This window comes from Labeo rohita, chromosome 14, assembly GCF_022985175.1.
Source record: "Labeo rohita strain BAU-BD-2019 chromosome 14, IGBB_LRoh.1.0, whole genome shotgun sequence".
Lineage (NCBI taxonomy): Eukaryota > Metazoa > Chordata > Actinopteri > Cypriniformes > Cyprinidae > Labeo > Labeo rohita.
This window is the reverse complement of record NC_066882.1, coordinates 5203623-5230962: the sequence shown is the minus strand read 5'-3', so window position 1 is coordinate 5230962 and position 27340 is coordinate 5203623. Positions and strand designations below refer to the sequence as shown.

The 27340-nt window shown below is 36.8% G+C and overlaps 1 protein-coding gene across 3 annotated transcripts in view; it reads left to right on the top strand.

The window, feature by feature from the left end:
- The window catches only part of pcdh11 (protocadherin 11), a 247973-nt gene that overhangs the window by 120669 nt on the left and 99964 nt on the right, over nt 1-27340 (top strand). The window lies entirely within an intron of this gene.

The window sequence follows — 27340 nt, the reverse complement described above, 5'->3', positions numbered from 1 at the left end:
ATTGTATTTTCAGTGTGATAAAGCCGTTGCAGTTTGTTGCATCTCTGCGAATCAGTGGTTCTAAACTGGTAGATCACAACCCCAGAATTTGTCTTTTGTAATACACAAACAGAAGGGAAAAACAGTGTGAAAATGTGTCTTTCGCTGTTGACGTCACAGGCTGTGCTTTTTGTTGTCTTTTTTTGTTGCAAATTTCTCTGGCGCAAATATTTCTCTAGTGCAAACAACACCAAGGTCATGGGTTCGATTCCCAGGGTATGCATAAACTGATAAAATGTGAACCTCTACCAAATGCATAGATGTAAATTATCCTGTCAAATTAGCCAAATAGCAAACTGGATATGTTGCGTTACATGGGCTTGTCCTCAGAACTACACAAGGTAAAAATAAAATATTAACTGTTTCTTACATGTTACTAAACTGTTTCTTACATGTTATTGTCATTAGTCAATAACCGATAAACTACTTTGTCTAAGTACATTACATTTTTGTGATGCCTAAATTCACTTGTAGCTTTTAAAATGATTAATTAAGTTTTTGGTGTTTCATTTAAAATTGTATCTATTTGAAAAAATAGATATTTATTTTTAAATTTGCTAAAGATTACATTTAACGCCGTCATTAAATTATTAGTATTTTGATTTATTAATATTAAGTGAGCGTTAGATGGCTGCAAAGGTAATCTAAATGTAAAACAGCATGCACAATTAAATATCCAGTACTGATACCAATCATGCATCCCAAAAAAAAAAAAAAACTAATTTTAGTTAATGAACAAAGGTTGATCTTGATTTTATGACCATTAATTAATTTTTTTTTTATTGATTTTTAGCTTTTGTGTGAAAGAGTTTTGCTACTGTGTTGGGTCACCACTTGATCGGTGTCCTGAAGCAAACGCAGTTGAGAACTGCCGCTGCAAAAATATATGTAATTGGTGCTCATGTATCATGGATATTTTCATCTGGGAGATCATTTTTTTCTGTGAATATTTCAAAAAGTATTTTGTTTTTTGCTTGAATACGTTGAAATAGAAGAACATGTCTATTTCTTTTGTTGCCACGTAGCAGAGCAAGGAGGCATGACAGCAGATATTTCCTTTTTATTGTGTCTTATCTCAGGTTGGAAACAAGGCCCTGAATTAAACCGTAGTATTGCTACAAGATGTCGAATTATCTGTGATTTCATGCTTTTTGCGCTCAAGATTTACCAAAACAGTGACAAGAATCAGTCGTATTCCTTGCGTAGATGAAGGAAAAGAAAGTACATTTCCTACTTGAAAGCTGCATGGCTGCATAGGCTTTTCAACAGTTTAGCATGGGCTTTTTCACGCAGCTTATGTGAGAAACACAATAATGTGTTAAATTGCCAAACCTCGCACTATTGTCAGTCCACTAACCCCAAATGTGCCAAAGTGCTCATGTCCTTTTCTGGTTGACTGGGCGGGTCAAGAGTAAAGACCTCAGTGAAAGTCAGGCACTGGCACGCCCGACAGCCCATCAGCTTGCGGTGCAATTCGGCAACCCTTAATATACAGAACGCCATCAAAAGCTGCAAGAGAAAGCGGCAAAATGTTTATACAAATCACCCCGGCGCTCATCGTGAGACGTATGAAAAAGGCAATCAGCTTTGTCCTGAACCTCTCGGCACACAACGGGGCTCTAATTGCTGACCCGTCCTTCACACGAGCCCGCGCGCTTCACCCCTGTCGAGATCACCTCTAATAACACGTTCTATACAGTGCTGATGCGCTCGAACTCACCTGCTCGACACCCAGGCTGCAGCGTTTTGTCCTTGAAATATGGAGAGCGTTGCAATTCCCACGTTGCTGTCAGCTCTCCTCGAAACAGCTGATCTGGATGGAGGTAATGAAGGGATGCCACCGATTTGCGATGGCGTTAACGTTTCCCCGCGACCAGCAGAACATAATCTCTGTCTCGTCGCTTCCCATTAGCGCCTGTGATCTGCACAAACCAATATGCAAAGAAAGCAATGGAGCAGTGGAGTAATTTGGCGTGTCACTCAGCACCGAATGAAAGTATAATGGCTAAACGGTTAGATATGATTTCTATAATAGGAATGTCGTACTGTGTGGCACTAAGACCGCTCCTATTTTCCTTGCTGGTATTGTATGCATTCACAATGAAAGGGAGCTAATGAACAGAGAGCTTTTAAAAGCTCCGTGATTATATGGAAAGGAGAGGGGAAGAGAAGGATGGCGGGAGAATGAGAGAGCGAAGCCGAGGGGGGTGGAGAGAACACTAAGTATACATAATTGCTGCTTGACACATTGGCCAAATTCTGCTGTGCCAGGATTGGAGTGAAGATGATTAACGGCTGTCCGTGTGGGTGGGCAACTTGGTCACCCAGGGCTTCTAGTTTCCATAGCAATTGTACTCCAAAGGCCATACATTACATTGTGAGAGTCCCTGAGGCCTGAGCATTGTTAAATTCCCCAATAATATCTTACATTATGCGTTTGTCCTCTCAGCGGTAATTCATTGCAGCCACTGCGATTCACAATAGGTCAGTAGCAAAAGTGGAGAGAGTCCCAATTTCAGACCTCCTATCCGAACGTGAAGGATGGCACATCTCCACGCTTAACGTTGATCAAGTGGCACCGACTTGAGGGAAAGTGATCATTTGTCTGACATTACAGCAGGCACGTCTGTTCTGCCGATCCGACGGACGACCCGCCTGATATTCTGCAGGTATTTAAACGCCGTTCATCAAGGCTTCGAGTTAACCCTAGCAGGCGGTGTGTCGCTGAGCCTCCCCGTCGAGCCACCAAAGCACATGGCAGATGGAGTGCAGAATTTGACCCTTCCCTTCCTGGGCGCCATGCGTGAGAAACCCTGGCACGAGCCGCCCAATCTGGGCACGGTGCGACCGCCGTACCCCTGCGTGCGAACACAGACGTGCATTTCATCTCTCTCCGTGACGTCACGTCCTCCCGTTCCCAGAGATTGGCCCTTGTGACCGCGCGCTCCTCCACATCCTCCTCCAAATGGTGTTTTGAACTTGGGGGAACCGGTGGTGAATAAGCACATCTTCAAAATGATTCATACTAGATAATAAATGGAAATCCCTCCAGCCATGCAACAACAGGCTAGTCATGCAGCAATTAAGCCGCGTAGCATGCAAAACTCAAGGCAGCGCGCTCCGCGTTGGGGGCTCCGCTCGCGTACATGCGCCATTCAGGAGGGAGTAGGCGTGATGCTGGAAGACAAGCAGCAAAACGCCCGAACCCATACCGCCGTCTCAGCGTGGCGCCTGAGGATGCTTTAGCGGACATCTTTAGACAAACATGTAGTAGAGCTGGAAAAACTCACAATTGGAAAGGTCAGTTGTGACCTCTGGGTGCAGGGCTATGCTGAGCCTGTCACTAGCAAGCACAGCATGTTCATGTCAAACAGAGAAAAGGTACACCGGCCGCCCTGCTCTCGAGTCCGCCGTGCAGCAGGTTGCGTGTGCATGCATCTGTGTCGAGGATATTTATAGCTGTTTTGATTTATCAGGAGGGTCAGGAACCGAGATTTCTTTTCCATCGTGTATAAAAAAATACCCGGACTAAATGATGTCTGGTTCTGCTGACAGTTCTCACACATGCTTTCGTTTTGATTTTAGTCAACGTGTACAGTGCAACCAGTGTAGTCTGATTGCCGAAGGAATGATTTGAACAACTTGAACCACTCAACACTCTATCTCTAAAATTGATCAAATGTGACAGTAAAGACATTTGTAATGTTACAGAACATTAACAGTACATACTGTTTCAAATAAATGCTGTTTTCTGTTCTTTCCATTCATCAAAAAATCCAGAAAAAGCAGTTTCCACCAAAATATTTATGTATATATCAGCGCTATTGTTTTCAGAAAAAGTAATTGGAAATGTTTTCTGAGCAGCAATTTAGTGTACTAAAATGATTTCTGAAGGATAAAAAACCTACAGAACTTTTAAACAATAGTGTTTGTTTACACAGTTTTGTTTCTTTGTATATAATCAAGGCTAATTATTGCATTTCATTTATGTCTCCTCTAAAACAATGCGAAATTCAACTGTAAACACAGCCTTTGCAATAACTGTGTAATTGTATTTATTATTGAAATTATCTTAGCGCTTGACAATGAAATTAGGCTTTTCCCTCAAATATTTAATTATTAAAAAATACCAAATAAATAAATAAAAAATAAGAAATCCAACACCGTAACGCTGTGTTCTCATATAGCTCTGGTAACATATCCATACAAATTTCTGTTCCTGAGAAGTGATTGTGGCCCTCCATTCAGTTGATTTTGCTCCTGCTCTTTGCTGTAATTACAAAAGCAGTGTTAATGTGGTGTCTCTTTAATTGGCAGACATGTTGGTTTTTTACAGCCATATTAAAGCAGGGTCTGTGCACAGGGTACCGCATTTATAGACTTGCCCCTCACAAGGTCCTCTGGCTGTGGTTGACCCGACTAATGAAGAGATGAAAGGAATACTAACCTCTGGAATTACAGCCGTAAACCCACTCGGATTGGATGATTTATGGCATTAGAACAAGATTAATTTGTCCCATTTTTCATACACATTTCAATAATAATCAGTCATACTTAAAAGTAGGCAGGAACTAATTTTTTTTCCCCTCTTGTCACCACAAAGTGCGTGGCTTTTTCTAAAACCGTGGCAGGTTTCCTGCTCTCCTAGTTAAACCAATCAGGGATTTCACCACATGCTGTCCAATCAATTAAGTCAAATGCGTGCGCAGCCCTTTGATATAGAATCATTTGTCAAATCAGTGGAGGTGGCAGAGTGCGGTTACCCAGGAGTCTGAGGCTCTTGACTCCCGTCCACCTGGAAATCTGCTCAGCGTTCGGATTCAGGCATTCCTGGTGTCCTCCATCCCGTTAATGGGGTGTCATTGTCCGCGCTGGATTTAGTTCAGCCAGGGTCCAAAGGCTTTTTCCATGCATTAGCCTCTTGACTACATAGCTTAACCTCTTAATTTTTTGAAAGCTCTGCCCAGAGAAAGCTCGATATTATATAACAGAATGGCAGCCATTAGGATTCAAATGATTTGCTTTTTGCTGTTGCTTGGTTATTGCATTTAACGTTACACGATACAACAACCGCATTCAGCGTGACACAGAAGCATCAAACATAATCTGGTTTTCTGCCATTAATGTGTAATTTGTGATCGGAAGTGAAAGAATCCCGAGTTCTTCAGGTGGAGGTAATCTGCTGATTGCGCTGTATGGAGAAGAAGCTTGGCACTGAGGGGTCATTTAGTTCATATATTGCGCTTTTTAATAATGCTCTCATGTTTCTTTGTTCTTATGGCTCTCAGAGGAACTCCTGGAGAAAACTTCAAACTTCACCTAATTTCCTTCTGAAGCGAGTTTAATTTAGAGCAGGCGAGATGCAAAGGATTCTTATTTCATAGAGATGGATTAATTGGAAGCCTTCAAATGAGCAATGTTTTGATTAATTATAACATTATTTAGCTTAGGATATTTATGATTTTTACAGTTGTGCTATACTCAGTCCTTATTCACACAGCTGTGTGAAGTACATGAATATTGATTCAACACAGAGAGTGTACATTTAACTGAATTCTTTTACATAATTACTCATTTTTATCAAATTTATTAAACTCGACCTTTTTTTTCATATTATCAGGATGTAAAATATGTCCAGTTGTATTCATGAATATTTGAACTTTTGGATATATGTGACCTTATATGGATATATGTGACCTTATATGTGTCTTAAGTAGCATGGGTATATTTGTAGCAATAGCCAAAAATACATTGGTCAAAATTATTGATTTTACTTTTATGCCAAAAATCTTTAAGATGTTAAATAAAGTGTTTCATGTTCCATGAAAATATTTTGTAAATTTCCTAGCATAAAGCTTAATTTTTGATTAGTCATATGCATTGCTAAGAACTTCATTTGGACAACTTTAAAGACAAATTTGTCAACATTTTGATTTTTTTGCATCCCCAGATTCCAGATTTTCAAATAGTAGTATCTCAGCTAAATATTGTCCTATTCTATCAAACCATACATCAATGGAAAGGTTTATTCAGCTTTCAGATGATGAATAAATCTCAATTTCAAAAAATTGACCCTTAGGACTGGTCTTGTGGTCCAGGATCACATATATAAAACATACACTTATGGACGGTATTGGTGGCATCTAAAATTTAGAAACAGAAACATCTTACAAATAATTTATATTTATATTATGTATACAATTTTATAGTTTCTTGCAACTTTTTACAATATACAGTGGAATTGTGTAGATGTTTATTTTAAGTTTTAGTAAAGTTCCATGAAAAAGGTTCATTGTAAATAGTGTAGCCATGCATGCAGAAGTTACTTACAAAGCTAAGCAGCTTTCTGTTGGTGTACACAGCAAATTCACATAACCAACTTGAACTTGTTGCAAACAATCTCTTAAGTGAAATTCCTAATTGCATGGATTTCTATTTAAATTACTGTATTTCACCCATAAAAAAAATTGCCAACCAATGGTAAATGTCACCATATGACATTTAAGTCATTTGTACGACTCTAAAGTTGTTCATACATAAACTGCTTACATTTAAGATGCTGTCATGTTCGTATAACTCATGTTTTAGTGTCTATGCAACTGTATGACTACGTACTTAGTGATACACTCTTAAAAAAAAAGGTTCTTTATTGGCATCAATGGTTCTATGAAGAACCTTGAACATTCATGGAACCTTCCAAACGCAGAAAAGGTTCTTTATAGTCGAAAAAGGTTCTTTAGATTTTTAAAATGTTCTTCAAAATGGTTCTTTAAGATACTATTCACTGAAAGGTTCTTTGGGGAACCAAAAATGGTTCTTATATGGCATCACTGCAAAAACACCATTTTGGAACCTTTTTTTTTGAGTAGTGTAGAACCACATTTGAGCTACATACTGAGCTAAAAATGCAAGTTGAATGCATGGATTTTAATTGGGTTAACCTTAAAACAGCAATGAAAATTATTTCAGTTTAAAACATCAAGCAACATTTTCTACTTAACTGTGTTTTGACACTTTTGAGTTTAATTTTGACACAGTACCCGCAACGTAATTCAGTTATTCTGTACTTTTGACACCACTGCTTCTCCACCTCATTATGAATCCATGTTGTAATGTAAGTTGAGATTAGTGGGAGCCGTCTACTTTTTGTACTCTTTAAAGTGCTTTTGATGTAACGAACACTTGATGTACCTCCATAGGAACCGCTATATAAATGAGCTTCCAGCCACAAACAAGGTCTAGTTAAATTAAAAGAGGTGCACAGAATGAACACACTGAGCTAAATCAAAACGCTATTGATGTGTAGGACATCAAGATAATACTAGAGTGGTTTCAGTCCCATGATTTTTATCTGATCTTCCATACTGATCAAAGCCATTCAACTCAAGTGCTAAATATTTCAGCAAGAATAGAAAAATAGTGTGAGATGACCACGTGATTCATTTCTGGCCTCTAAAATGATTTTTCTCTGCATTTAATCGGCAAATAAGAGGTCTTCAGACAATGTTATCGCACTCATGCTGCCAAGTGTCATGCAATTAATCAATCATGTGGATTCGTGATTTGTACGTCTCCACATTCCGTCGTGTCCTGTTTTGACAAGGAAGCCAATCTTCATATTCGGGAACAAAAAAAGCTATCTGGAGTCTTTATTGCACATGCTTTCCCCACATTTATGGTTATAAGGTATTCCCTATAACGCGGTATAATGATCCACCCATGGAAGGTAGTCATTTTCCTGATGTAGGGTGAGATGCTAATGAGCCTGTGTCACAGGCACTAGGAGTGGTGCTGTATCTTTACAGTGGGTGGCTAAGCGCGGGGAGCATGGAAGAATCTCCCATAAGCTTAAAAGCAAATTAATGCCTCTCACCTTCACGCAACCTTTCCCTCCCTCTCCTCTTCATGCTATTATTCATAGGACTCTCACTGTCAAGTTTGGCAATAATTTGTATACTATTCTTAAATACGTTCCCAGCCCCGCTCCAAGAGACGCCGAGGGGAATATTTAAAGGTGATTTTTTTCTGCAGCGATGAGTGAGTTTGGTTTAAAACGTAAAATTTATGATTTCCTGAGACCCTCTGTCTGGTCCACAGATGGGAGTCTTTGTTGGGGAAGGGCTGGAGGGAAATGCGATGGTATGATAATCATTAAACGGATGTAAGTACTATGATGGCAGTGCAGAATATTAAATTTGCTCCAAATACTTGTATATTCTGGGAAGGAGAATTCAAAAATAAAAAGAATAGTAAAACATTATATCCACCAGATGACCTCATTAAACTGTGATCCCCCATGCAGTCCAGACCTGCTTTTGCATTGACATCTGATTGTTAGCATCCCATACACCAGAGCGCTTGATAATAAGACATTTACTTGTAGTCTGTTCTCTAAAGGTCCATATGGGGTTTACAGGTCTTGAAGCAGTTGGCTTGACACTCAATATAAACAAGCTCTGGAAGATTTCAGACTGAATCAAGCGCTGGAGATTTCTAGCACTGTTCACTGTGACAACATATGCTGCGTTTGATAGCCATAGCCAGAAAACAGTGAGAGGTCTGGAATAGAAATAATGTTAGGTTTGCTCCCTTGTTGCATCGGCTGATGACATGGACTATATTTTCAGTCACGGGCCTGTTTTAATAGGGCATTTTTCATGTGCAGACGTGCACTGTTATTGGCGGTTACATTTTGTATCGTGTTTGTTCTCATGCATTATTAATATCTAGTTAGTCATAAATATAAACAGTTTTTGTCATGCCTGGAAAGCTGTCTGTCATTGATGTTAAGGAAAATTCATTATTCCGTCACTCTCGTGTCATTTGCAACCTGTATTGCTTCCTTTCTTGTAGGGGTGTGCCCGAATACTGTGTTCGGAAAGGAAATGACGTGTACTACGGAAACCCTAAAGGGAATGCATACAAGATGGGAGGAAAAAATATATTTGGTAACACTTTAGTATAGGGAACAATTCTCCCTATAAACTTTTTTTCCATAGACATGTCCTCTTTTTGGGAAAAAAAATACGTCCTGCCAGAATTTCTAAATTTCCCAAAATGTCTGGGATTTTTCTTTTGCTTTCTGCAGTCACCATCCATTGTGTGCTTTTTTGTATTAAAGCCGCAAACATTCTAATATTGAATTTTCGCACATCAGGGAGTCGCTATCAATATTTAAGTTGTTTCGGATGCAGCTTGTGTTGGATGTAGGGCTGCCAAATCCATGTTTTTTCCACAGAATTGGGCTGATTTTAAACTGTTGCGGTGGGTTGATTTTTTCCCGTCGGATAACTGTTTGAAATATTGCATAAATTACATTTAACTGAAATGCTTGTATTGAAACATTATGCATTCTACCTATGATAAAACTGTGGTAGATATAAGGTTTGTGAAGGATGGCCACTGTGGTAGGCAGCCTTTTAGCTGTGTTTATGATCAGTCTGCATAACAGTGACTGTAAAATATGCAGTTTAGGTATGGAAATGACATTTTCAGTTTTAATATGGGATACGGTCATATATCATCCCCTTCCTTCCCTTTTTGAAAACTAAAATATAGTCACCCTAATTAACTAGTTACTTATTAGCATGCCTATTCATAACATATTGGCTATTTGTTAGTACTTAGAAAGCACATTTTCTGCATGACCACATTCTACATTCCTAATCCTACCCAACATCTAAACTACCTTACTAACTACTAATAAGCAGAAGGCAGAAGTCATAGTTAATGGTTTGTTAATAGCAAGAATTGGACCTTAAAATAAATTGTGACCATATATTTCCATGCTTTCTCTTGCAATTACATTGTTCTGTAACTATACTGTATATAAATTGCGGGCATCAGGGAGTCGCTGTTAATATGTGGGGAAATTAAATCACTTTTGAATGTGTATTTACTTTTTACTTTCACTTTCGAGATTCGCGATCACATGTACTCTGTGTATACTACAAAGCGGCAGCACTGAAAACACATTTTAAGATTAGATGTTTGTCAGTGATGCTCAGGATCTGCAAATCATTCGCCGTAGTCCTATCAGTCATCCATCCTTACCCTGTTTATGTGGTAAGTGAAATTTTATGTACTGTAATTAAAGCTGTAAAATCGATTAATCACGATTAATCGCATCCTGAATAAAGGTTTCTGTTTACATAATGTAGGTGTGTCCACATGGATAAATAAACACACTTGCATGTATATATGTAATAAATATATGTCATATATACTGATAATTATGTATAATATAAATCATATATATATAGAATTAAGAGAAGCCATTAATATGTGCTTTATAAGTACTTATAAACAGCCAACATGCTATTAATATGCATGCTAGTTAATAGTGAGAATTGGTCCTTAAAATAAAGTGTTACCCACATATAATTATATAAACACAGACTTTTATTCTGGATGTGATTAATCACGATTAATCGATTTGATAGTGGCCAACCAATGTTAATTTTATTGGCTCCTAAAAAGTGTTATTCGTTTTCTGTGCCTTTACGTATACAGATTCACTATTCAGGCACATACCTACTTTCTTGCATGGAATGCAAAAGGAGATTATTATCAGAATGTCCAAGCTGCTCTTTTCTATACAATGGAAGTAAAAAGTAGCCGCAAATGTCAAGCCACTTTTCCACTATCTCTATATTCACATTTCACCCACTAATGGACGTTGCACTGAACTTTCAATTGTGACCCTGGAACACAAAACCAGTCTTAAGTCGCTGGGGTGTATTTGTAGCAATAGCCAAAAATACATTGTATGGGTCAAAATTATTGATTTTCCTTTTATGCCAAAAATCATTAGGATATTAAGTAAAGATCATGTTCCATGAAGATATTTTGTAAAATTCCTACTGTAAATATATCAAAACTTAATTTTTGATTAGTAATATGCATTGTTAAGAACTTCATTTGGACAACTTTAAAGGTGATTTTCTCAGTATTTTGATTATTTTTTTTTGCACCCTCCGATTTCAGATTTTCAAATAGTTGTATCTCTGCCAAATATTGTCCTATCCTAACAAACCATACATCAATGGATTTATTCAGCTTTCAGATTATTTATAAATCTCAATTTTGAAAAATTGACACTTATGACTGATTTTGTGGTCCAGGGTCACAATTTGGCCGTAAAGCAGTGTACCCTGTTTACCATGGTAAAATGAATGAACAATGAATCTATGAATATATCCACACAAAACAAATGCCTGATTAATTTAGATGCAAAAGTTCAAATATAAATGATGACAGAATTATAAATAAATAGTAAACCACACATTTAATGTATGTTTCAAGTTTCATATTGATTGAAAAACACATTGATTGTTCATCCATTTGGCTGTTTTATTTATTTATTTATTTTTTCAACTAAATTTTGTGCACCTTCCTCGGGCTGTTTTGTTCCTCCTGTAGGTTCTAGTGACTCATGTGGGGCTGTAATGTTTTTTTTTTTTTTTATAGTGGACACACTCTGCCTGCTGTAAAATGTTGATACCTCTTAGCTTTCAGGATATAAAGGAATATCCTCCAAAGTCGAGGCTACATCACACAGCAAAAGCAAGTGCCAGGCCAGCAAAATACAAGCACATCAATCCCAGAACATTTTCAAAATATCAGATAGTGTCTGTAATACCGCTGCCATGTGCTTAGTGTTCCTGGAGTAGAAAATCCATATTGAAAGGCCAGCGTGGGAATCTTTTTATGAAGTGATTTGACTGCAAACACCATTTTTATGGCAGAATTTCTACTTTAATATTTTGTACGCCGTGATCCCTGTAGGTTCGTACCTCACCTTTTTCAGTGAATCACAAACCAAAAAAAAAAGAAGAAGAAGAAAAAAAAAAAAAAAGGTTTACAAGTCACCTGCACAGAAACTGATTTACATGTTTTTGGTTTTTATTCTCTGTTCTTATCCTTTGTTATCCTTCTCGGATTATAAAGCCTTTTACTTTATTTATTTTTATTTCTTTATTCCTTTACTGTTTATTACTTTAGTTTTATTTCATTTTCATGTGAAGATAAAACACATGACCTTGTCTTTCTGTTTGCAGCTTTATGAGTTGCAGTCTCATCTCCCTGCTATTCACAGACAGTTTTTCATAAAGACTGTGTGCAATCAAAGCGCAAAATTCTCAGATAGGCTGCCCCTCATTTGTAGTATTGAAAAGCCTCTAGACAGGCTTTTCTTGACAACTGCAATTATGTTTCTGTAGAAAAGAGCTCAAATTATAAGAAAAGACCTGTTCTGAGACTCGGAAGGTCCATGAATACTTGAAATGCGGCACATGGATAACTGTTATTGAGTTAATTAGTCTGGGCTTATTAGGATCTCCCCTTCAGTCTTTCTCTCTCGGTATAAATTACTTAAGTCCACCATGGGTATGCATCTATTTCCCTCAGTTTAAAATCAATCTTGACAATCAATAACCATTGCTATTAATGTTAGAGAAGGCAAAGCCAAGTCAATACCTTTAAGTGTATCAAAAGTGTAAATAAACACTTGAGAGGCTCATATCTAAAATAAGCGGGAGTCGTTGCTCTCTTAAATAGGCAGCGATTAAACTTAAGCATTTATGCATTCATAAAGATTTTTAATTACACACTTTTAGCCATGGAGTATAAACAGACATGGATTTTATGGATATCTTTATACATCCGCAGCAATGCAGCAAAATACCTAGTCTGGTGAGAGTTGTGCAAAAATATATTTTTATTTATTTATTTGCAGTGTAAATGTAAGATATTGTGATGCATTTAATATTTAAAAATGTAAAATGTCCTGTTTTTTTTTTTTTTTTTTTTTTTTTTTTTTTTTTTAAAAAAGGTAAACCCTTTTTTAATAAGAATTACTGCACAACAAGGCCCCAAATATGACACCTGCAGGTTCGCCGCGGTTGGTCATCGTATTTATGGAAACGCTTAGATCCATATGGTGTCCATATGCTTAAATATGATTCAGATGGAACCTGTGTGGGGTTCCCGCTGCGTTCACAAACTTATCCGGCATCATTAATCAGTGTCACCATCAGGTGTCTTGTTTGCCAGGCGAGGCCTAAGTGACAGTGATAAGTGATCCTCCTCTTGTTCCAGCATGAGCCCTTATACAGTGGGCTTTTCACATTATCAGGCGCGGACAAAGCCGGTGCCACTCTGAATGAATGGAGGTGTCAAGTTATTCAATAAGTGAACAATCCAAACCATTAACAATTTAAATGTCATGCTGAGGAAGCTAACATTGAAGGTTGATGCAGATATTAGGTCCTTACTTTTCCCATCATCTGCCCGTCAAAGCTTAACGCTCGAACGACCTTCCGACTCTTTCTTTTCACATTGAGCCGCAATGACAGAAGCCAGGTGCGTGGTGAGACCACATGTAGACCGAGTTTTGACCTTCGGCCTGATGAGGGATTTCAGGAAGTGTTGAGGGTAGAGGGCAGAGTTGTAGACTGATGGGCAGTTAAACATGGACTCCAAATGCTTTTTCTCGTGAGATGCGAAAATATTACCTTGCCCTCAGCTGACAAATCTCATCCGGGCATTTTTTCCCTCCTCTTTTCTGTTTGACGATGTCTTCACATAATGCATAGCATCAAAAACTGAGGTTGTTTCATCAATAACTAGATCCTGTTTCATCTTGAACCTTCAGACTAATGTAATCAATAAGATCTGATTATTAAGTTAACTCCAACAATGTAATTGAAGATGTCCTTCAACTCCACCTGCATTCTGGGGAGCGCTTCAGAGAATTCGCTTTGAATTCGGTTGAAAGTACATGATTGAATTTTAATGCATAATTAAATCAAGCAGTAAATCAATTCATCCCCCTCTGAAAATGAGTATTCAACACTCCCAAGCATCAGAAGCCAATTATGATGAAGTTATTATCATACAGTCATATAATGGCACAAAATGACTGCATTGGCACCGAAATCGGTGCTCGTCAATAGAGCAGCGAGCGAAACTGCAGGTACGACATCGAGCGCGCGCTGCCGTCTATTTCACTAAAATAAAGGTGGCGGTTTACCCACACGAAACCTCTGGGGGGGACTTAGACTGCTCTCTTGATGAAGAACCAGATCAAACTGGTCTAATTTCCTAAATGAATCCTCCAGAACTATTACCAGTGAGCCCAGCCTCTGCATAATGTGATGAGCAAAGGGAACATTGATGAACTTTTTTAATTATTACGCCGCTTGGGAATTTGACATACCAGTTCGGGGATCCACACCGTCAGGCTTTGCGCTGTTTTTCAGCTCCTTTTTAATTCACCCAATTTGTCGGTCCAAATGAAACACTGAAAGGTTAGAGTGTGGAGTAATTAACAGCACCGGGCCTAATGAAATCAGGAGGGGATGGCGTGTACCATGAGGATCAATACAGGTCTTTAAGTGTGAGTTGGGTAGGAATTGTTCAGGGAAATAAGGAGCACTTAATAGTAATAAGTTGATGAAAAGGCTACAAGCCTGCATGTGCTAAATGAGAATCCATTGGAACACAGATAGAGGTGTCACTCGAAGGTGGCAACGTATCGAGCGGCGATCACGTGTTGAGCTACGCTATAGCGTGTACTCAGCTAATCAACTGAGATGGATGCACCGTGCCTTGCGTTTTAAAATGCTGACGAACGAAACGCAACCGCCAAAGGGCGGCGTATTTGTTGATCTTCTAATATGCAAAGTATTTTTGTGTTTGTCCTAGTAGTGGAGGAACAGATGCTAGCTGTAAATATGTGCAGCTCTCCGCACATTCCTGAAGCAAGAAGAAGAATTAATCACATGAATACTTCCACTTTAAACTCCTGCTGTCTCCGACATTAATGAGCAGCGCAGGATTGATAATTCCACATCTTGCGCACAATTTTCCCATAGTGGGAGCGAAATCTGCGGTGGCGATGTGCCAAAACACACTTAGCAAAACTGGGCAGAGCTGACCTTTAAAAGTGTGAGGAAAACATCCTTAAACACAATGCCAAATGATAAACGGGTGGCTGGAGCTAGTTGTGACAATTTTTACTTCAGTGAATATTTCTCAGGGTATATTACAGGATGTTTATGAAGCTTTATATCTATTATTTATCTATCTATCTATCTATCTATTCATCCATCAGCTAAATTTTTAAAAAACAATATGAAACATCCACCCATTCATCCATTCATCAGCAAAATATTGAGTGGAACAAATATGAAACATTCATTCATTCATTCATTCATTCATCCATCCATCAGCAAAATATTAAGGTAAACAAATATGAAACATCCATTATTTAATCCATCCATTAGCAAAATATTAAGTAAAACAAATATAAAACATCAATCCATTAGCAAAATATTAAGGTAAACAAATGTGAAACATCCTTTCATTTATTCAGCCATCCATCCATTCATTTATCCATTCATTCATCAGCAAAATATTAGGTTAAACAAATATGGAATATTCATTCATCCATCCATCCATCCATCCATCCATCCATCCTTCAGTAAAATTATAAGTGAAACAAATATGAAACATTCATTCATTCATTCATTCATTCATTCATTCATCCATCAGCAAAATATTAAGGTAAACAAATATGAAACATTCATTCATTCATTCATTTATCCATCCATCCATCCATCCATCCATCCACAAAATATTAGAGTAAAAAAGAAACATTCATTCATTCATTAATCCATCAGCAAAATATTAAGGTAAACAAATATGAAACATCCATTCATTCATTCATTCATTCATTTATCCATCCGTCTATCAGCAAAATATTAAGTGAAAAAAAATGAATCATTCATTCATTCATTCATTCATTCATCCATTCATCCATCCATCCATCCATCAGCAAAATATTACGGTGAACAAATATGAAACATTCATTTTTTAATCCATCCATCCATCAGTCATTCAGCAAAATATTGACAAATATGAAACATTCATTCATTCATTCATTCATTCGTCAGCAAAATATTGAGGTAAACAAATATGAAACATCTATCCATTCACCAGAAAAATTTATCTAGTCAGTGGCAATTTTTATTATTTTATTTTTTTACATCTTGCAATTTAAGTTTCTGTTACAAGATGTTGGTTATTGGTCATTGATACTGGATGTTTGTGTTAACAGCATTAGGTTGATCAAGTCAGCAATTATTTAGCATGTTGAACATGCATTTGACAGTTAGCAGTGCCCTTTATGCAAATAGAAATGGTGATGAGATTGCTGGGATTGGTGAAATGCCTTGAACTTCCCCTTCAGATGGTTTCTACATAATTGCATCTGAGGGAGAAATCGTCATGTGATACAGAGTGTCAAGCCGTTCCCCCCATTAGTTCGCATATGCCCAATTACTGTTTATAATGTTGCTATGTTTGGAGGTGGGCATATGCTTCAACTATACGTGTCTCCGCGAGTGGGTGGTTGTGCACATGCCTCAGTGGAACAAGGTGCAGTGAGATATTACACATTGAAAGCTGTGCTGTATTTCACCGCATACAGGCACATAAACAAGGCTCCCTGGGCAACTGTCTGATGGCAGGTCACGTGATTCTTTCACCTCCACTTAACAGCTGAGGTGGAGGTCCAAGGCCTGCCAGACAGTTCTGCACGGCTGAGGTACTACGACAGCTTGTGCTTGACCGTCCTGTCACTGTTTTAGCACATTACATGGCACTTCCTGCCAAGGAGCCCCCAGTCATGAGAGCAGCTATTTGAAGCATTGGATACAGCAAGAGAACGCTGTTCCTCAGACTCCATCGCTGTTTAGTCTGAAGACAGTAAAAGACTTCATTGAGACAGAGATGAGAATAACAAACATGTAGACTTTTACATGTCTTCTAAGAACTGTTTCAGAACTGTAGGGTACATTGGGTCTAAAATTAAATGTGATGTTTTTATTAAATTGGATTTTTAATTCCAAATTTTAATTCCAATTTAATGGACTGTTTTAATTTCAAAATTTAATTGTGAGTAAAACTTGATTTAGTAGTATATTACATGATTATGCTCACCAGCGACCGATAATTGGCTGCTGCGTGTTTGAGTATAGCACGACAGCTCATGATCCAATGTATGGCAATCCTTTATAAATATAAATATTTATAAATATGTTGGCTTTCTGCCATTGTAAAAGCTCTCTGGGTTGTAGTTTGAAAGCAAATAAATTAATTTTGTTCTGAACCTTTGTTCTGTGCTATAATAATAAAAATAATATTTCTTCTTGTTGTTGTTTTCCTTTATATATATATATATATATATATATATATATATATATATATAGTATTGTTGTTTTAATGTTTTAATAATAATAATTTATATTATTATTATTTTTGTTGTTTTATATTTTTTTACAGTATATTAGTATATTGTAATATTTATTTATTTATTGTTATAATATTAAAAAATGAAGTAATATGGATTAATAATATGGAGTAAGATAATAACAATAATATTGATATTAAATATTACATTACTGTTGTTTTACTTGTTTTATATTTTACAGTACAATAGTATTATTTATTTATTATTCTAATAATCTTTATGTATCTTTATCTTTATATTATTATTATTATTATTATTATTATTATTGGTGGTGGTGGTGATGTTTTACTTGTTTTATATTTTACACTATTATTATTTATTTAATAATAATAATAGTAATAATAATAGTTGTAATAATATTATGGAGTAAGTAATTTTTATTATTATTATTGGTGTTGTTGTTTTACTTGTTTATACTTTATAGTACAATAGTTTTATTTATTTATTGTTTTAATAATAATAATAATAATAATAATAATAGTATCTTCTTATTATACATTATAGTCATACTGAAGGTAGAAAAAATTATTTTCTTTCTTTGAGTAACATTTACATATACAGTAAGTACATATTTATTCAAAATAACCAGTTTAATAAATGGCGAATCAGTTTTCTTTTTATTGATTACATATAGTGTATAGAGAAGAAAAACCTTCAAAGTCTTAAGCCTCATTGTACCCTAATAACATCAACACTGCACTGTAGGATTTTAGACATTTTTTTGGCTATGATATTATGATGTTGTGGAATTATATATGATCATGGTAGTAGATTTTTCCAGCCATCTTTTTTTAAAGATAGGATCGATATGGAAATATTTCTGTCCTAGTACTAGCAGCCCTCCGTCTGCGTTTGTTCAGTCCTAAGGGCAAAACGAAGAGTTCTTTGTCTTTGCTGAGGCATGAGCTTGGCTGCAAACAAGCAATATATTTTAGCTTTATGGAAGGGGTGAACACCATGGAGCATCATTCTTCAAGGCCAGGCAGAGTAGGCTGACTGTTGATGAAGGTTATGCTCATCATAGGTTTCGTCCTACATTCCAGGCCACTTTGACAAGACTGCAATTTTTTAGTTTTTTTTTTTGTTGCCAAAGCATTTGGTTTTATGAAGACATAAGCTTTAAAGCAGTGCTGGGATTTGACCTCCCTGGGGTGTGAGCTTAGTCCAGCTATCAACAGTGCAGTTCCAGCCTGGTGGTGGGTCTGAAATTAGCCCATAATAGCACCTCAACACGCCAGATCCACTGAGACAGGTTTGGGATAGAGAGCGATTGAAGGACAACACTAAACAAGTAGTCCGCTGAGGATTGAGAGCCCAAAGTGAATGTTTCCGTCTCATCACAGACATCACAAGAGGGCTGTGACCCCAGCAAGGACATCTTAAACAACAGCACTGCGCCGCAAGGCTCGAGTACTTAAAACACCTCAAACATATGGCTTGCTAAACGAGCGCACTTGCGATGTTTATTCATGTACTGCCAGAATACTAAATGAAGGAATGGGGAGCCAAAAGGATGGTGAGTTTATATGAATGAGCATTAATTTGAGAAACTATTGAGCGCAATTCTTGGCCGTGAATATATTAGGGCTTGTGTTTAATCCGGTATTAAGCAAAAAGGAATAGTGCAACTGGGCACAATTATAACAGTGGAATTGCAAAATGCACAAATGTTTAAAATACTGATGTTTTGCTTGATTCAACATTTTCAGTGACCTGTTTGACTGCACTCAATTTAAAGGCACTGCAAAAGAACTCACAATTTACATGATTTCCAACAAAATGGCATAATGAGTTCATCTCGCAACAGACAATGTGTTTCTTTTATGCTGCAGGTAGAAACATTTCTGGGTTAATGTTGTTAAATAAAACTAAATCCATGCATTTTGTATTTATTGTTACTTGGAATAAAACGTTAATTGAAATAAAATTTAAGTGTTTTTTTTTTTTTTTTTTTTTAGTTGACATGGCAAGAGTTCTTGTTCATTTACTTCTAAATGATAGAGTAGGGTCTGGCTGCAGACATGCACTTGCATTTTCAGACCTGCACTCTCAGACACCTGCACTTCGGTCTGACGTCACTTGCAGTCTTTTTTATTTTTTTTACTTTTTTATGGTTTTCTACGGGAGGAAAACGCTTAAAGGGGTCATCGGATGCTAAGTTCACTTTTACATGTTGTTTGAACATTAGTGTGTGTTGGCAGTGTATGTACAAATCTACCCTATAATGATAAAAATCCATGCAGTGTTTTTTAATTAATCTGTAAAAATAATATTCCCTTTTTCAAATCGAGTCATTCTCAGATGTCTGTTGGTGTGGCATCACACTGACAGTGGCCGCTCACACAATAGTTGATTGACATGAGCGTCTTAACTCAGATCAGCTGTAACAGTCCAACCTCCATGTTTGATGCCGGAGCAGGGATGTAAGTTAGACAAGAATGGAGCGATTGAAGTGTTGTGTTGCTGGATGTAATAATGAATGTAGTGATCGTCATTTACTCCCGACATCTGAGCTGCTGAAGATCCAGTGGATTACATTTGTTTGTGAAGGGAATGCACCTCCCGATCTACATATGTCCATCTATGTTCGCGCAAATCATTCGTGATCCAGCATCACCTACAGCAGAAGTGAGTATAAGAGTTTTTTTATGAATCTTTGAGATTGTCTTTTCTATTAATGTGCTAGTTAGCAAGTTTAGCGGCTAAATGCGCTAAAGTAAACAGGCTCGTCACACCAGCTCATTTGCATTTAAAGCAGCCTTGACCAGAATGGGATGATTTTTGCAGAGCTGATTTTGGCAAGGTAAAAATGGTGTTGTTTTACACTACCATTGAGAATTTTTAACCAAAGAATATTATAGACTTTTCACTAAGACCCTAAAGAATCATATCAACTTGTGGAAAATGAGCATCCGATGACCCCTTTAATGAGAGACTTTGCGCATTGAGACATATTAAAGGGGTCATCGGATGCCCATTTTCTACATGCTGATATGATTCTTTAGGGTCTTAATGTAATATCTATAATATACTTTGGTTAAAAATTCTCAATGGTTGTGTAAAACAACACCCTTTTTACCTTATCAAAATGAGCTCTGCAAAAATCATCCCATTCTGAGGGATTGTTCCTTTAAATGCAAATGAGCTCTGCTGGCCCGCACCTCTCTTCTCTCTGCTGCTCTGAGAGATTGTTTTCTTTAGCCGCATTTAGCGCGTTTAGCTGCAAAACTTATTAACTAGCACGTTATTAGGAAAGGTGATTGCAGAGATTCATAAAAAAAACCCTTATACTCACTTCTGCTGTAGGTGAAGCTTGATGACGAATGATTTTCAAGAACATAGACGCATTTATGTAGATCAGGAGGTGCATTCCATTCACAAACAAACATTTGTTGAGAGTAAATGACAACCACTACGTTCATTATTACATCCACACCTCAATCACTCAATCGGAGATATTCTTGTCTACCTTACGTCCCTGCTCCGGCATCGAAACAGTGGAGGTTGGACTGTTACAGCTGATCTGAGGTAAGATGTTCATGTCAATCAACCATCATGTGAGCGGCCTCTGTCAGTGTGACGCCACACCAGCAGACATCTGAGAATGGCTCGATTTGAAAAAGGGGATATTATTTTTACAGATTAATTAAAAACCACTGCATGGATTTTTATCATTATAGGGTAGATTTGTACATACACTGCCAACACACATTAATGTTCAAACAACATGTAAAAGTGAAGTTTGCATCCGATGACCCCTTTAAAAAAAATCAACAACAACAAAATAAAAAAACTTTAACCAAAAATAAAATGAACACAGCAAATGTTCAAATAAAAACTAATTCAAAACTGTGATAGTATCCTCTAAAATAATACTGGCACGTATCTATATATTTGTTTAAAGGAAAAGGCGATTTCAAGGTTGAAATAAATTGGGATTCTGAGACGCAACACAATAAGCCCTGGTGTTTTTAATCAATTATTAATTCAATATTTTAATGATCAGAAAGCTGGGGATGATCAAAGGCCTGGTTCATGCCTCTCTGCCATTGCTCACTGAGACACACTCCGGCTCTTTGAAGTGCTGCGCCAACAAATGCACTTATCTCCACATTTTCCTCTCAGGCATACATGTGGAAGCCCTGTGAAAACACTAGCCTGGAGATCCACTGCAGCAAGGCCAGGGTCGTTGACCCGTCTTTTCGCCATAGAATAAAATACAACAACGTACAACGTATACCTTTAGATCTGTGCTGGTGGTTTGTTTAAGAGAATTCTGGTTTATTTGAAGTTTTCTACTTTTCTCTGAAATATCAAGAATACCTGTTTCCAATTTTCATCATTCAGACTATACAATATTTTGGGTTTGCATGACTGCCTGAATACAACATGGCCATTGTATAGTTTTACATGTTTTCTTTTGTTTTGTTTTTGTCTTTTGATGAAAATATCCTTTACATTTGGTCCATATTTTTAACATGTCAAAATGATTCATTTTAGTCAGTTTTATTAGCTACAATAGAATCTATGGAATAAAAAAAAAAAAAAGTTATTGCGACTTATCTCACAATTTTACAAACTCACAATTCTGTGTGATTTTTTTTTTTTAGAATTGAGATATAAACTCACAATTGCAAGTTATATAGTCAGAATTGTGAGATATAAACTTGCAATTCTGAGAAATAAAGTCAGAATTGTGATATAAACTCATATAAACACAATTCTGAGAAATAAAGTCGCAATTGCATGATATAAAGTCACAATTCTGAGAAATTAAGTCAGAATTGTGTGACATTAACTTGCAATTCTGAGAAATAAAGTCACAATTGCGAGTTAAGTCAGAATTGCGAGATGCAAAGTCACAATTGCGAGTTTATATCCTGCAATTCTGACTTTATATCTAGCAATTTTGACTTCATAGCTCACATTTGTGTGTTTATATTTCAGTTCTGAGAAAAAAGTCAGAATTGTGTGTTTATATGACACAATTCTGAGGGAAAAAAATCTGACTTGCGAGAAAAAAAATCAGAATTGTGAGATAAAATGTTGCAATTACTTTTTTATTTTTTATTCAGTGGCTTCTACAGGAATCTACAATGAAATGACAAAAAAAATTGCATCTTTTTGAGTTATGACAACACATAATAAAATTGTTCAAAGAACCTTGTACATAAGCACATTTTTAAGTTGATTACTCAAAAAAAAGTTAATATATTTCATTTAAAATCAAAAGGTTACAGAGCACATCCTAATGTTACTTATTGAGAATGCAACGTAATTAATGTTAAATGAAACTTGTTTAGCATGAAATTTAACCAACAATACCATCATTTATCCACCCACAACCTAACCACAAGCACTTCTCTTCAGCACACTGGTAATCACAAAACTTTTAAAATATCTTTCCTATTACTACATAATATAAAATAACACCTAATTTCGCCGTTTTTTCCCTTATCAAGTCCTTTTCAAAGCATGCTGGCAACGAAAAACCCTATTTTCAAACAATTTCATTAAGTTTTCATTAAGTACAGTAACTTTTTTAATTAATTAATGCAGAAAATTTGAGTCTAAATTACACAGAATGTTAAGTTGATATAATGATCAACATTATTATATCAACAGAACACATCAAAATAGTGCTTTCAACTTAAAAGGTTTAATTAAATCAACAAATTAGAATTGTTAACTTGCAACCATGCTTTTAAGCTGTGGTAATACGTCCACTGAATTTAATACAGTTTGAAGACAATAACATTTTAGCTGATAAGTGAAAAATGTAATTATAAGTATAGTTCAACATGGTTTTGTGTCTGTGCTTTAGTTAACACTGAACCTGACTTTAGTATGGGAAATATAACAGCACATTTCCTTCAAACGTACGTCTCTGGTTTCAATCTTTTGTCAATTTCCGTGCGCATTACACTCTCAATTAAATCTGAATAGTACATTTTGGTCACCCAGTGCAAGGGCAAAGCTCACATTAACTCCCAGCACATGCATCTCTCGCTAAAAAGGGCTCCCTGTAGTGAAAGCACAGTTCCATTCATGGTTTTAACCTAATGAGCTAATTAATTTGTTGATTATTATTTTCAGCCTCAAGATGGATTGGCGCACGGCAGTGTTTGTCTTCCTGAACAACTGCATGATTCAAGGGCAATAAATTCACAAGCTGAGATGTCTCAATGCCTTCTGATGAACCAATTCGATCTGTGACAAGAGAAGAGGTGTCTGGGAGACTTTCCCGCCACCCTGACAGCCTGTCGATGACCTGTATTTATGGATGTGTGCAGTCTGCCTTTAGCCACGCAAACCCTGGCCTCTATTGTGTTTGTCAAAGTAATTGTAAAACAAATAGGATATATTTTTTCCCTGCTTCGGATAAATCAGCGTGGGCAGATACTGGCAAACAGAACAGGTTGTTAATGTTTCCAAATAACTGCTAAAGAATTGCTTTTGTTGGGCTTGAGATATAAATTCTGCTCTGGTGACAAGATATAGGGTGAAATAGGGCTGGGTGCTGTATCGACTTTGTAAGGTACATCAATATATTTTCAAAAATGATGATAGTGATAGGGTAAGACAATATAGTTTATACTGATACAGTAGGTCGATGTTGAGAGTGCATCTGAAAATTTGCAAGGACACAGAGTGAGCTGCTGTCGGGAAAGTGCATCATTCAAATTGAGACCTTCTTTATATTAAGCGCTTTAAACGAACTTAAATATATAGTTTAACATGGCTTGCCATGTCAGGTACTCTGACAGATACATGCAATGATAGACATGCTGATAGATATGTGTGTATATTCTCATTAGTAAATGGCATGAAGTCATGTATTTTCTGTGCTTATATTATTATTATTATTAATTTATTACATTTTAGATTTTAATTTCTGCTTTATATACCATTTTAACTGCTATTTTCCACATTATTTTACACTCTCAGGGGGGAAAAAGGTACAAATATGTACCATTAAGGTAATAATATGTACCTTTAGGTGGCTTAAGTGCACTCTTTAGGGGTAAATAAGGTACAAATGTGGACCTTTTGAAAGGGTAATGCCCCAGTGACAGCTTTTGTACTTTTATTTTGTACTTTTACATCTAAGTCCTAGCATACTCTTAGGACTTAGATGTTGCAAGAAAAATCTGTAGGCATCCAGCTATCGCCGTAGATGAGTAAAATGCAGAAAGAAATGTTTTGTTTGATGAACCATGAAGACAGTCAACACACGAGTGCAACAATATATGGTTTATCTGTGTTCTTCAAGCCATCTCAGATAGTTTAACTCTTTCCCCGCCAGTGTTTTTGAAAAAAGTTGCTATAGCCACCGCCAGCGTTTTTGCTGATTTTCACTTAAATTTCACGGCTCTCAGAATATTTTGTTGTAGGAATATCTAAACATGCAATACATCAAAATAACGATCAGACCCTCTACTTTCAAACAAAAAAGAGATCTGTTTTATTCTAGCTTCAAGCATTGTTTTTTATTATTTATTTTTTTTATCAACACTTGAATGTAGGTATGTTTTGAGCAAAAAGCTGAGAAAATGGCATTTTTATCAAATACTAGGCTGCGTTTGGATCATATTCAGTAATGTTATCAAAGCAAAGATGCAGTAGATGCCGGATTTACCACTTCCTGGATTGACATTTCACTCGCTAACATTAGGTAGTTTCCATGTATATGTAATTAGTGTTGTTGATCGCATTATTTTTATATGCATATGCAAAATATTCATGTCTCCTTCATATGAGATCGGTCGTTTCTACATGTAAGGTAATGCTAATCGACATAGCATTTATCACTGTATAGAGGGGTTTGCGCTTCACAATTTGGTCAGTTACCCGGATGTAATGTTGGCGAAACTTGGTTGTAAACAACAGCATGGATTTAACGGTTAATGTACTACGGAATACATTGTTCTGCTAATTTACTGTCTAAACCACAGGAAAAATGTGTGGCTGTTAAAGCATGTAGATAAGGACTTAGTAAGCAGGGAATAGGTACAATATTTTGACAAACTAAAGTTAATAGTTGGTAAAGATACATACGTGCAGTATTAATTAAGATATTAGGCTAATATTTCACCTACCTGACTGGAAATGATAAGAACAAACACAAATGTTGTCAAGATTATTGATCTGAAAATCCTGGTTCAGTTTGGCCAACCACAAATACCTTTTGTTCTTCAAACAGTTTTTTTGCACTCTTCTCCTTGATTTGTTATAACTTTTGGCAGTCTATAGTACTTCAAGTGTTTTTCCTGGTCCGACCGATTAGTACAGCCCATGACATGACAATATTTGTACCATTTTCAGCAACAATAATCAGCAAAATATGCTAGTTTTGTTTGGTTCAGTTGCATTGTTTACGCTTAGTGGCGCCAATATGGCCGATTGATAGAGCGTCATGAAAACACTCTATAGAATACTATAAAATAATATAATTTCTGCCTCATTCTGTGATAAGAATTAGTTCACAGAAAGTAGTTGTTTAAAACACTCATTTGAAATATTTTTTTTTTGTGTGTCGTTGAAATTGTGTAGTGAAAAATCTGATATCGTGACAGCCCCTAAATAAGTCAATAAACAAATATTTGTAATGATTTTTTTTATTTATCTGAATATCATAATTATTAAAATATTCATAAGTTCAATTATTTGAAGATTTTTCAGATCTCAAAAGATCAGATAAGCAGCAAAAACATTTCATCTGTCATAATTAGGTTGCGTCCAAAAGTTGAAGTATTTCGAATCTGTTACACCATTCACAGCAGCACTATTAACTGCAGTATGAAGAGTGAAACCTAGCCGTGAAAACTTTACAGCCTGAAAGTCCTCTGCCCTGAAATAAAGTGCTTTGCGAGCTTAATTTAGCCATGGCATGAAAACAAAACTGTACATTTAGCCCACTTTGTAGAAATACCAAGAAATATATTGTATGTCGCCATTCGGCCTAAAAATACCAAGATATGATTTTACGATATTGCCCAGCCCTACCGTGAAAGCATTAGTTATTAATCTGTTTATGGGGCTAAACACCACCAAGCGAGGCTTTATTCTTAGCCTACTTTCCAAATTGAATGGAACCATCTATCTAAAAACAAGAATATGCTTTTTAAGACCATCTAGCACACGTTCCATATTGTTCATCTGGCTGTCCCATTCCCAATGCGTTCTTATCTCGGAGCTCAACTCGTGTAATTGTTGTTGGCTGAACGTGAAACTTGTAAGAGCCGTTCCACTTATAACACTGCCAGAAGATATAATGTTGTGCCTGTTGAGATCTACATCTCGTTTTAAATGGGTATACCAGAGGCCTCTGTGTAAATATTTCATTGCCTTGATGAATCTCAGTTGTTTTCCACGACAGAAGCAATTACGTCGGTGGCGTCTGAAGGGGTGCTTTTCGCCGCCACTGTCCCACGCTGCTCTGTAGCCGTGTTGTCTGAAGCCTTGAAGACCTGACAGGCCACATCAGTCAGCCCGTCCCGTATGCTCGGCTAATGCGTCCGACCTCAGCTACGGATGTGCGTGGGCCCTCTCCTCTGTGTGATTTGTTGATTTGTTGACACGAATGCTTGCTTTCCGTTCACGAGCGGATCAAAAGACGCAACCGTCATTCTCACGTCCCGTGGTCCTCGGCGTCTCTTCATCACCGTTGCTACTTCGACATCCCAATCGTGCGTTTCTTTTCAATATCAAATTGCTCATTTATTATCCTCGAAACAAAGAAAACACAATCTGTGATTAAAAATTAAGCAACGTTATCTCTTCCTGAGCTATTACCGAGTCCCTCGGGAGAGAATGCTATTTTGCTGCCTTGCAGGCGTCTTTTGTTCTTGTTTTGGAGGCATGTCACTATTTATTGTTAATTTTTGATGCTTCATTTGATATGCAGTTCTCCCCGTGACACGCACGAAAGTCTTCATCTCTGTCAATGACTGCCTGTGAAGTCCTGATTTGAGGTTCACATAGAGC